The sequence below is a fragment of the Sceloporus occidentalis genome, unplaced genomic scaffold (assembly GCF_023333645.1).
Source record: "Sceloporus occidentalis isolate IW3139 unplaced genomic scaffold, rSceOcc1.0.p SCAF_22, whole genome shotgun sequence".
Lineage (NCBI taxonomy): Eukaryota > Metazoa > Chordata > Lepidosauria > Squamata > Phrynosomatidae > Sceloporus > Sceloporus occidentalis.
In genome coordinates, this window is record NW_028317002.1 from 15,344,104 (window position 1) to 15,357,599 (window position 13,496).

A 13,496-nucleotide genomic window follows, 5' to 3' on the forward strand; every position below is an offset into this window, starting at 1 on the left:
GCTCTCAAACCCACTAAGCTAAAGTGAGGTTAAATCAGATTCGGTATGATTTATTAATTAATATTAAGTTATATAATATTAATAGATTAGAAATAATTTACTTATATATTATGTATTATAGATAGAAGAATATAGATTATGAATTAGAATTTAGAATTAGAATTACTTATATTATAGATTATGAATTAGAATTTAGATTGTTATATATTATTTATAATATATTATAGATTAAGATTAAAGAAGATTAGAATTATTTTAGTACTACAGCTAGTAGCTTGAAGCTTTGCTTAGTACAGCTCGTCACAGTCAATTTTTCTTGAAAAGAATTAGAAATAAAATAAAATGTCACAGCAAAACAGTTAGCTTCACTGCTTGCTGAACAAAAACACACAGCACTTATGCGGCTGCACTCACTAGCCCAACAAGTTCACTTCACTGATGGACTGAGGTGAGCAAAACACTAAGGGTACTTTTAATAAAATTGAAATAAAATGTAAAATAAATGAGAAAATCTTTGCAAAACAGTTAACGTCACTGCTTGCGGATCAAAAAAAAACACAGCACTTATGCGGCTGCACTCACTAGCCCAACAAGTTCACTTCACTGATGGACTGAGGTGAGCAAAACAAATGAAATAAAATGAAAGATTATTAATTAAGAAAAATTGACTTGGTCTCTTGCTGTTGCTAAAACAAAGCACAAACTATAGAGCTGCAGCACCAGTACTAATAAGATTAGCTGAACTATACACTAGTAGTAATTAATTAATATTATTACTTTTATTTATAGCTAATTTAATTAACTATTAAGATAAGAAAGAATTATAGAATTATTGATATTACTGATTTTAGATTAGACACTAGTAGATGTCTTGAATGTCTACAGTACACTCTACACTAGTATACTATTACTAACTATAACTGACAAATATATATATAATTTTATAATGAATTCAATTATTAATTATATTAATTAATATTACTGATTTTAAATTAGACACTAGTAGATGAATGTCTACAGTACACTCTACACTAGTATACTATAGTATATATATATATATGACTGACAAATATATATATATATAATATTATAATGAACTATTAAATTATAGACTCTATTAAATTATTATTTATAAATTCTATTTAATTTATTTAAGCAGGACAGGCAGTAGGCACTAGTGCCAGCCCAGGGCAAGGGCACCCCAGTGCCACTGAGACACTGGGTGCACTGTCAACTCAACAGCACTTACACTACAGTTGATGAAAAATTAAATTAAAAAAAATTAAATTAATCAAATTATTATTATTAATTATATTAAGTAGCACTGAAGTGAGGATGAAGTACACTGTGAGAAATGGCAGGCTAAGGCTTACCAGTCTCACACAGAACAGAACAATCTCTCTGTAACGCTCGGATGCAGCACAGGAGTGTTGCCAAAGCAGTCACAGCGAAAAATGAATGGATCTCTCAGGCAAGCTCTGGTCTTATAAAGGCGCCTTCAGAATTCAAAAAACAGCAGCACAGGCATTGGACGAGACCCTTAGCGTGACGTCACAAGAGTGAGCTGATTGGACAGACGAGATCAGCTCACTCCTGTTTGAAATTTTGGTTTCGTGGTTGGGAGTCTTCGTCTTCTCCTACGTTTTGCCGGCACTGTATTCTCTTCGGCGTGTCTTCGGAACGAACAAAAAAACGGCCTCTTCGTGCTCGTTTTCATGTTCGCCCAAAGACGAATGCCCAAGTCTACTTTTCAGCACAGTCTTAACATGAGCTGTTGCAACTTGCAAACCTTGTCCCATACTCACGTTGCATCTGGCTAAGGAAAGCTACTGATACAGGATTTAGGGCTTTTTGAAGCACTTGCTTGCAGTTAGTCTGCGCTTTCCAGTGGAAGGAAGTTGGTACAAAACGTAGTGGCGAGGTAAGTCCTTTAGTTGATTCCCATTTGATGACAATGCAAATTTTCAAGCAATTGTATTGTAAATAATAATGCCAAGGTCGCAGGTTCAATCCCCGTATGGTACTGTTGGTTCTATTCTCTCTTTTCAGCACAGTCTTAACATGTGCTGTTGCAACGTGCAAACCTTGTCCCGTACGCACGTTGCATCTGGCTAAGGAAAGCTACTGATACAGGATTTAGGGCTTTTTGGAGCACGTGCTTGCAGTTAGTCCTCCTTAGTATAGAGTAAACTTCTTACTCTGCGCTGTCCACCTCTGAATCTGTTGCGGATGGATAGCATTAAATATGTCTCGCAAGCCTGATTGCCTATGCCGGGAGATATGATAAGATCTCTAACTAGCACTCGTCCTCTTTTTCACAAGCTGGGGCAAGCCCGGGGGTAGAGACCCTTTACCTTTTTAACGATACAGCTTGTCCATTAGTAGCTTTTTTGATGATGACAATACAAATTTTTGGGCAATTGTACGGGAAATAATAATGGCAAGGTCGCGAGTTCCATCCCGGTACAAGCCAGTCACTTCTATTCTCTCCTTTCAGTACAGTCTTAAAAGGTGCGTGAGCTTTTGCAGTGTACAAACCTTGCACCAGACACTCTTTAAATCTGTCTAACGATTGTCACTGATACAGGTTTTAGGGCTTTCGGGAGCAGCCGCACCCACAGCTGGTCCTCGTTAGTATAGTGGTGATTATCCCCGCCTGTCACGCGGGAGACCGGGGTTCGTTTCCCTGACGGGGAGGCCTTCCCTTAGTGCTTTTCATTGCTCTGCTGGATTTCCAGCTTTGCAAATGAAACCCCAATACCGATTGTAAGAGTAAAATCCTTACTCTGCGCTTTCCAGCGGAAGGAAGTTGGTACAAAACGTAGTGGCAAGGTAAGTCCTTTAGTTGATTCCCTTTTGATGACAATCCAAATTTCCAAGCAATTGTACTGGAAATAATAATGCCAAGGTCGCAGGTTCAATCCCCGTATGGTCCTGTTGCTTCTTTTCTCTCTTTTCAGCACAGTCTTAACATGAGCTGTTGCAACGTGCAAACCTTGTCCCGTACGCATGTTGCATCTGGCTAAGGAAAGCTACTGCAACAGGATTTAGGGCTTTTTGGAGCACGTGCTTGCACTTAGTCCTCCTTAGTATAGAGTAAACTTCTTACTCTGCGCTGTCCACCTCTGAATCTGTTGCGGATGGATAGTAATAAATACGTCTCGCAAGCCTGATTGCCTATGGCGGGATATATGGTAAGGTCTCTCTGACTAGCACTCGTCCTCTTTTTCACAAGCTGGGTCTTGCAAGCCTGATTGCCTATGGCGGGATATATGGTAAGGTCTCTCTGACTAGAACTCGTCCTCTTTTTCACAAGCTGGGGCAAGCCCGGGGGTAGAGACCCTTTACCTTTTTAACGATACAGCTTGTCCATTAGTAGCTTTTTTGATGATGACAATACAAATTTTTGGGCAATTGTACGGGAAATAATAATGGCAAGGTCGCGAGTTCCATCCCGGTACAAGCCAGTCGCTTCTATTCTCTCCTTTCAGTACAGTCTTAAAAGGTGCGTGAGCTTTTGCAGTGTACAAACCTTGCACCAGACACTCTTTAAATCTGTCTAACGAAAGTCACTGATACAGGTTTTAGGGCTTTCGGGAGCAGCTGCACCCACAGCTACTCCTCGTTAGTATAGTGGTGAGTATCCCCGCCTGTCACGCGGGAGACCGGGGTTCGATTCCCTGACAGGGAGGCCTTCCCTTAGTGCTTTTGATTGCTCTGCTGGAGTTCCACCTTTGCAAATGAAACCCCAATACCGATTGTAAGAGTAAAATCGTTACTCTGCGCTTTCCAGCGGACAGAAGTTGGTACAAAACGTAGTGGCGAGGTAAGTCCTTTAGTTGATTCACTTTTGATGACAATCCAAATTTTCAAGCAATTGTACTGGAAATAAAAATGGGAAGGTCGCGAGTTCCATCCCGGTACAAGCCAGTCGCTTCTATTCTCTCCTTTCAGTACAGTCTTAAAAGGTGCGTGACTTTTTCCGTGTACAAACCTTGCACCAGACACTCTTTAAATCTGTCTAACGAAAGTCTCTGATACAGGTTTTAGGGCTTTCGGGAGCAGCCGCACCCACAGCTCGTCCTCGTTAGTATAGTGGTGAGTATCCCCGCCTGTCACGCGGGAGACCGGGGTTTGAGTCCCTGACGGGGAGGCCTTTCCTTAGTGCCTTTGATTGCTTTGCCGGAGTTCCACCTTTGCAAATGAAACCCCAACACCGATTGTAAGAGTAAAATAATTACTCTGCGCTTTCCAGCGGAAAGAAGTTGGTACAAAACGTAGTGGCGAGGTAAGTCCTTTAGTTGATTCCCTTTAGTTGATTCCCTTTTGATGACAATGCAAATTTTCAAGCAATTGTACTGGAAATAATAATGCCAAGGTCGCAGGTTCAATCCCCGTATGGTCCTGTTGCTTCTTTTCTCTCTTTTCAGCACAGTCTTAACATGAGCTGTTGCAACGTGCAAACCTTGTCCCGTACGCACGTTGCATCTGGCTAAGGAAAGCTACTGATACAGGATTTAGGGCTTTTTGGAGCACGTGCTTGCAGTTAGTCCTCCTTAGTATAGAGTAAACTTCTTACTCTGCGCTGTCCACCTCTGAATCTGTTGCGGATGGGTAGTATTAAATACGTCTTGCAAGCCTGATTGCCTATGGCGGGAGATATGGTAAGGTCTCTCTGACTAGCACTCGTCCTCTTTTTCACAAGCTGGGGCAACCCCGGGGGTAGAGACCCTTTACCTTTTTAACGATACAGCTTGTCCATTAGTAGCTTTTTTGATGATGACAATACAAATTTTTGGGCAATTGTACGGGAAATAATAATGGCAAGGTCGCGAGTTCCATCCCGGTACAAGCCAGTCACTTCTATTCTCTCCTTTCAGTACAGTCTTAAAAGGTGCGAAGTTGGTACAAAACGTAGTGGCAAGTTAAGTCCTTTAGTTGATTCCCTTTTGATGACAATCCAAATTTTCAAGCAATTGTACTGGAAATAATAATGGCAAGGTCGCGAGTTCCATCCCGGTACAAGCCAGTCGCTTCTATTCTCTCCTTTCAGTCCAGTCTTAAAAGGTGCGTGAGCTTTTGCAGTGTACAAACCTTGCACCACACACTCTTTAAATCTGTCTAACGAAAGTCACTGATACAGGTTTTAGGGCTTTCGGGAGCAGTCGCGGCCACCGCTAGTCCTCGTTAGTATAACGGTGCGTATCCCCGCCTGTCACGCGGGAGACCGGGGTTCGATTCCCCGTCGTGGAGGCTTTATTTTAGCGCTTTTGATTGCTCTGCTGGAGTTCCACCTTTGCAAATGAAACCCAAATACCGATTGTAAGAGTAAAATCCTTACTCTGCGCTTTCCAGCGGAAGGAAGTTGGTACAAAACGTAGTGGCGAGGTAAGTCCTTTAGTTGATTCCCGTTTGATGACAATTACATGATTTTAATATTTACATGACGAAAAGTCATGATTTTATTAAAGACACGGAGGCGAGTATTGCTTAACTCTTTCTTTACTGGATAAAATAGCCGCAAGAAATCATGAATAAAGGTACAAAGAGAAAAAATATATAGTATAACATGTGACTCCAACAACCAATCCCACAACAGACTGCTTCATAACGCCAAACTCCTCCTCCAAAACTTCCTCTTTCTTTGGCTGGCGAACGTGAAGAAACTTGGAACCAGCAGTCAGACACGAACGTCAAGGTCCCGAAATCCACATCTGGGAGAAACGTAGAACAAAGAAACATCCTGGAATCCACTTAGGCTGCAGAAGAAACAAGAAATAGTAGGCGATCCATGGGTTAATACCAGCGGACCAAACAGAAATATACGGCATAGGCAACAAATACAAAACTGACAATGAGGATACAGAACATCATACACAATCAAAGATGTAATGAAAAGAGAAATAATTAAACTGATCATATGAGTATGCACCCAACACTTACCCATACCAGAACCAATCATCGGGAGGGAACGAGGAAAAATCAGACGAAGGGAGGGAAGCAATACTCGCCTCCGTGTCTTTAATAAAATCATGACTTTTCGTCATGTAAATAGCAAAATCATGTAATTTTATGACAAGACACGGAGGCTCCTCTTGCAAGTTTAAAGCTGGGCAATAATCGAGGAGAACAGATTAGGGGCAGGTTTGAAATAAAATTCTTTAAACGTAGAATGTCTGGACCAATCTGCCGCTTTCATAAGATCCTCCAAACGGCCGCCAAAAGTAATGACTTTGGTAGCCACGGCACTCCTGGATGAATGAGCCCCAAAAACCGAGGTATCCACCCCGGCGAGCCCCATAACACGCCGCAACCAGCGAGCCAAAGTTGTAGAAGACACAGGTCCGAATGGAGCTTTGAATGAAATAAAAAGATTAGGGTGAGATAGAGATCGAAACTCCACTGTGCGAGATTCATACTCCCGAAGACAAGCCACTGGGCATAAGGCCAAATTAGATGGAAAAGCCGGGTAAAAAACAGATGTGATCGACGTTTTTGTCCGCCTGGATATGTTAAAGGTAACCCCGTCCGGGTCGAAGGAACGATTGTCAAAGTCCAAAGCACGGACATCGGCTACTCGTTTGCACGAGATCAAACACAATAAAGTTACCAGTTTGGCCGATAAGTCCTTTAGGGAAAGGTCTTCATTCCGAGGCCAGGCCTCCAGGAAAGAGAGAACACAAGAGACATCCCAGGTAGTGGAATACCTAGGACGAGGAGGTCTACTATATCGAACACCCTTCAGCAAACGACAAACCAAAGGGTGTTTGCCGATCGGACAACCATTCAGGCCTCCATGCGAAGCAGAAATGGCAGATCTGTAAACGTTAACCGTCCTGTAAGCCTTGCCGTCCTCAAAAAGAGATGTAAGAAACTGGAGTACCGCGTTCAAAGGTGCTGAAGCGGGATCCAAGTCCCTAGCCACGCACCAACGGGACCAAACTCTCCAAGCTGACCCGTAAGCCTTCCTGGTTCCCGGAGCCCAAGATGCTGCCAAAAGCCGATTAGTCGTGTCCGATACACCGCAGATTGACCAAGGTTCCCGGAAATCAGCCATGCTACCAGAAGCAGGGAGCCATCCTGGACCAAAGGATGAGGATGACCCTCCGGATTCCGTAGAAGGAAGAGTGACGTTGGCAACAACCTGGGGTGGTCTATCGACATTTCCAACAGAGAAGGGAACCACGGTTGCGACCTCCATAGTGGCGCAATGATCACCAACTGAACCCCTTGACGTCTGACTTGAAGTAGGGTACGAGGGATCATGGAAAAGGGGGGAAACGCATAATGGAGGTTTCCCGTCCAATCCTGCGCGAACGCCTCTACTGCCACAGCTTCCGGGTCCGGACGCCAGCTGAAGAACCTCGGGAGCTGAGCGTTGAGTCTGGAGGCGAACAGGTCTGTACATAAAGGGCCCCAAAGAGAAGCGATAGAAAGGAACACCGTCGGATCCAATTTCCAGTCGCTGTAGTCCCGCAGGTATCGTGAGTACCAATCCGCTACCGTGTTGTGCAGACCCGGTAAGTATTCGGCCTGGATGGTAATGTTCCTGAGAAGACAGTGGTGCCAGAAATCCAACGCCAGAATCGCCAATGCCTTGGAATGGGTACCCCCCATGTGGTTGATGTATCGGACTGCCGAGACATTGTCCATCCGGAGTCTGATACAAACATTGGCGCAATCTTTCGAAAAACTGCGAACAGCAAACGATCCTGCCAGAAGTTCCAGACAATTGATATGGAGCCTGGTTTCCCCTGGAGACCAACTGCCTCCCGTAGTGAATCCCTCGCAATGAGCACCCCAACCATGAAGGCTGGCATCCGAGTCTATGGTGAACTCCGGTTGCGGACCCATAATGGCTCTGCCATTCCACGCTTCCAGGTTCTTGATCCACCATCGCAATTCGTCCCGTGTGTCCGAGTCCAAGGAAATGAGATCTGCGTAAGAAGCCCCTTCGCGGAGGTGAGCTATCTTCAGACGTTGAAGAGCTCGATAGTGCAACGGGGCAGGAAAGATCGCCTGGATCGATGATGTTAACAATCCCATGATCCTGGCAAGGTAACAAATAGAAATGAAAGGGCGGTTGAGAGCCCGGGTCAATTCCTTGCGAATAGTACGGATCTTGGCAGAGGGTAGACTGAGGGACCCTGATTCCGCGTCCACTAGGAAACCCAGAAATTCCATCCTGTGGGCAGGCGTCATACATGACTTCTCCTCGTTGATGAGGAAGCCCAAATCCACCAGAAGGGTAATTGTCAACTGAAGGTGCAACAACAACGTCTGCTGGTCCTGGGCCATGATCAGGAGATCGTCCAGGTAGATGATAAGCCTTACTCCTTGCATACGAAGCCAAGCCACCACAGGCCGTAGCAGTTTGGTGAAGCACCACGGAGCTGATGAAAGCCCAAAAGGAAGACATGTAAAACGCCATCTCCGTGCCTTCCAAAAGAACTGGAGCAGGTCCCGCGACGTTTCTGCCATGGGTACAGTGAGATACGCGTCTTGTAAGTCCAACTTCACCATCCAGTCGTTTGGTAAAAGTAAGTCTCGAAGGAGATGGATTCCTTCCATCTTGAAATGTCTGTAACGAACTAAAGCGTTTAGTGACCTGAGATTGATCACTGGACGAAAGCCGCCTCCCTTCTTTTGAACCAGAAATATGTTGCTTACATAACCTGGCGACTCTGCGTTGGCGAGTTCTATAGCACCTTTCTCCCATAAATTTGACAATTCTGTCTCTATCAAAATCTGGTCTTGAGGGGAGAACATAATAGGAGACGGAAGAACAGGCTGGTACGGAATATCTATCAACTCTATTTCGTAACCCCGAACACAATTGAGGACCCACACGTCTGCCGTGAGATTTTCCCAAGCAGGGAAAAAATGACGGAGACGACCTCCCACCAGAAGACGGGAAGAAGGGATGGTTATATGTGTACTCACCATAGGGACGTCGCTGTGCTCTTCCCGAACCTCGTGAGCGCCATGGTCTGGCTCTTGACGGGAAAAATGGTGAAACCTGTCTGTACTGTCGGAAGTTGTCCATCCTGGTAGGAGGGGGTTGAGAGAAAGAGCCTCTGGAAGTTCGTGATGAACTAAAGGTGTTACGGCCGGCCAGACGGCCCCTGAATCTGCCGGCCCTGGTGGAAACCCGATTGTCGAAGACACGTCTCATAGAGGATTGGGCCTTATCTAACGCAGTGAAAGCCCCTACAAACCTCCCAAGTTCTTTTATGAAAGAATCTCCAAACAATAGCCCCTGAGCATCCTTGCCCGATTCAGTAAGGGCAAGGTTAACCAACTTAGGCTCCACTTTTAAGAGAATGGCTTTACGCCTCTCAATACAAAATGAGGTGTTAACGTTGCCCGCAATACATATAGCCCTCTGGATCCAGCCTAAGAGGGTATCCGGGTCAACGGCCTCACCCTTGTCTTTGGCAGTAGCCGCCAATTCAAACAATTTGGCCAAAGGACCAAAAATATCTAGGTGCTTGTCTTGACAAGACTTGAGGGCAGCCTCTAAGCCCTTTCTGGGGTTCCACCCTGACTTAGATAAGTATTGAACCATTTTAGGGTCCACCACAGGAGTCTCACAGACCTTGTTAGGTACAATAGGTCGTGGACATTCAGCCCGGAGCTTTTGTCTAGCAGTTTTACTAAGTGGTCGCCTGACCCATTTCTCGAGGTATTGGGCGATATGATCCGCCGGAACCCATTCAGCTGATCTAGGGTGATGGAGATCCTCGGGATCGAAAAGGGAATCACACTGGGGATCCAGAATACCCTCCGTGGTCGGGGAAACGTGAGAGACCTTTTGGTCCTCGAGAGTGGGGGATGCTAGCCCCGAGGAACGTAAAGGTTCCTCATCCAAAACCTCATCCTCGGCCGAGGACACATCCGACACAGACCAGACCTCCTCTGCGGAGTCAAGCTCCGAATCCGAAACGTCGATGAGTGCCTTTGCGCACTTCCACCGCCGCGCCCGTTCTGCCTGGCGCGGAAAGGCTCGTTTGCGTGCTGAAATCACGCCATCTTGGGCGGCATGTACATCGCCAGTCATATAATTTCTGGAGGTCGGAGGATTAAGATGCTTACGTTTAGCAAGCGCCTTCCTAGGTGCTGATAACATGGGAGGGGCTGAGGAATGATGGTCAGGTGGTAAACTAGAAGTATGTTGAGGTACATTTTGATGAGAGGATTTTAGGGCCTGAGAAATTGAGTGAGACAATGTGGAGGTCATGGAGCCCATGGCTGCCAAAATGGCCTCTGAGACAGACTTTTGAAAGTCCATGTGGAGGCCTGCCCCTGAAGAGGATTCACCTCCTTCCATACTCATAGGTGAAACATTAGCAGTAACTTCCCCAGTAGGGGTTAAATTTTTGGTTGCCTGAGCAGGCATATCACTAGAAGTTTTATGCATGACTCAACAGGTGCTTAGAAGATAAGAACCTATGTGAAGAAAAAACTAACCTACTAAAATAAACTTACCCCTGCCTGGAAAAAACTGTGAAAAAAGTAATAAAACGCGGTACTGCAAGACAAAGACAGGTTCACCAGGGTGTAAGAGATGCTGATAGGTAGAAACGCCTGAAAACGATCAGAAAACGCTAACACGGCCGTCACAGCAGGCTTCGTGAGGAAGAAAAACGAAGCCACAATATGAAGAAACGGCGGACTCGCACATGCGCAGAAGAATGGCAGAGAAAAAAACCCCGCGAACAGCCGAAAAACGGAACGGAGCCGTCGGGTTCGCGTCTAAGAGGGACACAACTCAAACAAACTAAAGTCCAAGGCAGAACCAAACTCAAAAGCACAACGAACTGACAATAAGGAGAGAGTAACACTGGAGGTAGGAAACACTACATACGAAAGAGGGGTCAGCCGAAGGAGAAATAAGCAATAGAGCAAAATAAGAAAATACACATATCGAAGAATTATATAAAAAAAAATCAAATATATATGGTAAAATATGAGAGAATGCACTGGCAATACTTATCTTTCCAGTGAGCAGCAAAGAAAGAGGAAGTTTTGGAGGAGGAGTTTGGCGTTATGAAGCAGTCTGTTGTGGGATTGATTGTTGGAGTCACATGTTATACTATATATTTTTTCTCTTTGTACCTTTATTCATTTTTTCTTGCTGCTATTTTATCCAGTAAAGAAAGAGTTAAGCAATAGGAGCCTCCGTGTCTTGTCATAAAATCCAAATTTTCAAGCAATTGTACTGGAAATAATAATGCCAAGGTCGCAGGTTCAATCCCCGTATGGTCCTGTTGCTTCTTTTCTCTCTTTTCAGCACAGTCTTAACATGAGCTGTTGCAACGTGCAAACCTTGTCCCGTACGCACGTCGTATCTGGCTAAGGAAAGCTACTGATACAGGATTTAGCGCTTTTTGGAGCACGTGCTTGTAGTTAGTCCTCCTTAGTATAGAGAAAACTTCTTACTCTGTGCTGTCTACCTCTGAATCTGTTGCGGATGGATAGTATTAAATACGTCTCGCAAGCCTAATTGCCTATGCCGGGAGATATGGTAAGGTATCTCTAACTAGCACTCGTCCTCTTTTTCACAAGCTGGGGCAAGCCCGGGGGTAGAGACTCTTTACCTTTTTAACGATACAGCTTGTCCATTAGTAGCTTTTTTGATGATGACAATACAAATTTTTGGCGCAATTGTACGGGAAATAATAATGGCAAGGTCGCGAGTTCCATCCCGGTACAAGCCAGTCACTTCTATTCTCTCCTTTCAGTACAGTCTTAAAAGGTGCGAAGTTGGTACAAAACGTAGTGGCGAGGTAAGTCCTTTAATTGATTCCCTTTTGATGACAATCCAAATTTTCAAGCAGTCTTAAAAGGTGCGTGAGCTTTTGCAGTGTACAAATCTTGCACCACACACTCTTTAAATCTGTCTACCGAAAATCACTGATACAGGTTTTATGGCTTTCGGGAGCGGCCACACCCACTGCTAGTCCTCGTTAGTATAGTGGTGAGTATCCCTGCCGGTCACGTGGGAGTTTGATTCCCTGACGGGGAGGCCTTCTGTGCTGTCTTCTGTACTGTTCTCATATTTATTTAACTGTCCACCATATTATCGGTTCTTCCATCACCATATTGTTTCTATGTATGGTCGTTTTGCTGCCATCTGCTGGCCAGAATTTGTATGCTGCACGCCTCTGTTCTTGTTAATAAAGCTTTCCTTTGCTGGGTGTGTTTTCAGGAGCCTGGGTCCATGTCACTTCCTGCAACCCTTGTGTGAGGGATCTGCTTTCTGTGTGACTGGACATTCATCACTCGGGCTCGTAAGGCATCAGTTTTTTGACCAGCAGTTAGCCTCAGGAAAGATATCAACAGACAACACCAAGGTCATTTCAGTATTATACCAATGTTTGTATTTTGGGTCAAATAAACCCACATTGATTCAAATCACTGTGTCTACGTGTATCCGTCTAACCTGAGCTTTTGCCGGTCCTGTCTGCTCCACTGCTTGGACACGAAGGTAGGAAAGTCACACAGCCACTACCAGTTACACCTTCATTCGCCTTCATGTGGAGACAGAACAGTCAAAAAACTGCCTTAGTGACCAGTACCACACTCAGGAATCTCCCTAGCAACAGGCCCACGTGCAGCAAATCTGCCCAGCCACTGAACATGTCTGGACAAGCCTAGGGGAATCAACGTGCATCCGCAGTATCTACTCCCTCGCCTGGAAGTCCTCCACAACTCCAAAAACCCAGCAATTCACTCAAAACACCTTAGGAAGCTTATCAAGTGCCCTATAGGAACCGTGCAGCAATTTTCAGCCCCCAATTCAAAAGTTTATTTTCTTAAAGAGATAGCGCACCTTAAATCAAAATGGCCGAAAAGGACCTTGCTCAGTTCCCCAGTGATAAAACAAAGCAAATGCAACCTGATAATGATAATTATGAAGAGCAGGAAGCAGAACCCACGCTTCCAGCAGACCAAGACGCACGACCAAGACGCTTTCTTAAACCGACGATAAAGGTCATTGAAAACTATCACACCATGAAAGATGAGCTATGTGATAACCTGGAAGAGCAATGGGAACGGGTTTCCTCCCTCATGTCAGGACTTAAATCCTCCTCAGGTGGTGCTGCCAGCTTACAAGTCGCCGTTGGACGGCTGAACACAGCTTATGAAAGATACAAGGGACTATCCACAAGGTATATAACCTTTCTAAGAGACTCTAATATCGATGAAGCCTCATCAGAACTGAGCAAGGCAGAATCATTAGACAGAGAAAGAGACGCCATGGTGCAGGATGTTAAAGATAAAGCGGAACTCCATATCTCTCATATGCAGGAAACTAGATCACACAGATCAAATTCATCTAAACATTCCTCCCGGTCATACAGATCATCGCGCTCTAGAAGCTCAGCCATGAGTGACAGAATAATAGAGGCCCGCATAAATGCAGAACAATCCAAGGCGAGACGTACCTTCATTGAGAAAACAGCTCTTGCAAAGGCAGAAGCAGAAGCTCG